The following is a 1243-nucleotide window of genomic DNA, read 5'->3' as shown; positions in this document are numbered from 1 at the left end:
GGCCTCCAGGGCCGTGGCCGCCCGAGGGTGCCGGGGCGCTTTGTGGCTGCGTGGTGCTCAGGCGCCAGGGGAGCTGGCCTGGCTGGGCGGGGCCGATCAGCGTCCAGTGGAACCGGAGGCCTGGGCGCGGGCAGCAGGGTGGGGCGGGCGAGAGCCACAGGGACACCCCACCTGACCCCCAACAGGGACCATCAAGGTGGAGGTGCTGGACGCCATCCCCACCGCAGGCCTCACCGTGGCTGACATCCCTGAGCTCTTGGACGGCTGCCACCAGGCCATGCGGGACACCTTCCTGCGCCTGTCCGCGACGCCCCCGGAGAACGGGGCCGGGGGCCTGGCCCAGGCCGCAGCCGAGTAGCCAGGCCAGGCGGGACCTGGGCGGGCGGCGGGAGGCAGGGCCTGGCCGGACAGCGGACGGAGGCCCCCGCACAGCGGCGTCCGGCCCTGCGGGCTCGGAGCCGGCCGGACCATCCCCAGCTCTGGGGCCTCCAGCCTCAGCCAGGCCACGGTGGGCTGACCGGCCGGCAGGACTGGGGCTGTGCCCTCCACCCGGGCCCTGGCCCGCGTGACTCCCGCCTGCCCACACCTGTGTGGGGTCTCGGGCCTGGGGCCTGGACCCCGCGTCCGGCCGCTGCCGACGGACCTGCACTTTTTATAAAGGACCCTCGGTGTGCACGCGGGCTGTGGTCACTGGGCACGGGCTGCGGCCGCGGCCCTGGCGCGGTCTCGGCGGGGGCACGGCGGGCGTCCCCGTCCCCGCCCTTCCCGTGGGGTCGTCCCTGGGTGGGGGGGGCACGGTGCCCAGCGGGCGGGGTCGCGCTGCACGGCGGTCAGAGCCCACCCAGCCACACACAGCCGTCCTCCGTCTCGCTTTTATTTAGATGCAGGTGGATGAGAGGCCCCAGCCGGGGGTCAGCAGGGCCTTCCCTCGGCCCTGGCCGGGGGGCAGGGGCAGGCGGGCGGGCGAGGAGCCGGGAGTCCGTGGAGGGGAGTCCGCGGAGGTGCCTGCCGCCTCACAGGTCCTTCTTGCAGGAGCCTGGGGGGGCTGAGGTCAGACGCTGCCCGCCCCCGCGGCCCCCCCCCCGGGCTGGGCCGGGGCTCACAGGATCCCAGCTGCTCCTCCAGGAAGGAGATCTGCTCGCTCAGGGAGTCGATGCGGTCCAGCTGCTGCAGCGAGTGGGCCAGGAGGCGGCCGGGGGCGGCCAGCCCGTGCAGCGGGCCCAGCACCAGCTGCAGCTGCTGC

The 1243-nt window shown here is 75.5% G+C and overlaps 1 long non-coding RNA gene across 1 annotated transcript; it reads right to left on the bottom strand.

Moving 5' to 3' along the window:
* Window positions 1-858: 858 nt before the first annotated feature.
* LOC105853304 lies at window positions 859-1237 on the bottom strand. Its single transcript, XR_001145139.1, has 2 exons — window positions 1104-1237; window positions 859-1036 (listed from the first exon to the last, which is right to left on the bottom strand). It is a non-coding gene; the product is annotated as an uncharacterized LOC105853304 (long non-coding RNA).
* Between the last annotated feature and the right edge of the window lie 6 nt (window positions 1238-1243).

This window comes from Condylura cristata, unplaced genomic scaffold (assembly GCF_000260355.1).
Source record: "Condylura cristata isolate star-nosed mole 26May11 unplaced genomic scaffold, ConCri1.0 scaffold00006, whole genome shotgun sequence".
Taxonomy (NCBI): domain Eukaryota; kingdom Metazoa; phylum Chordata; class Mammalia; order Eulipotyphla; family Talpidae; genus Condylura; species Condylura cristata.
This window is presented reverse-complemented; position numbering and strand designations above follow the sequence as displayed.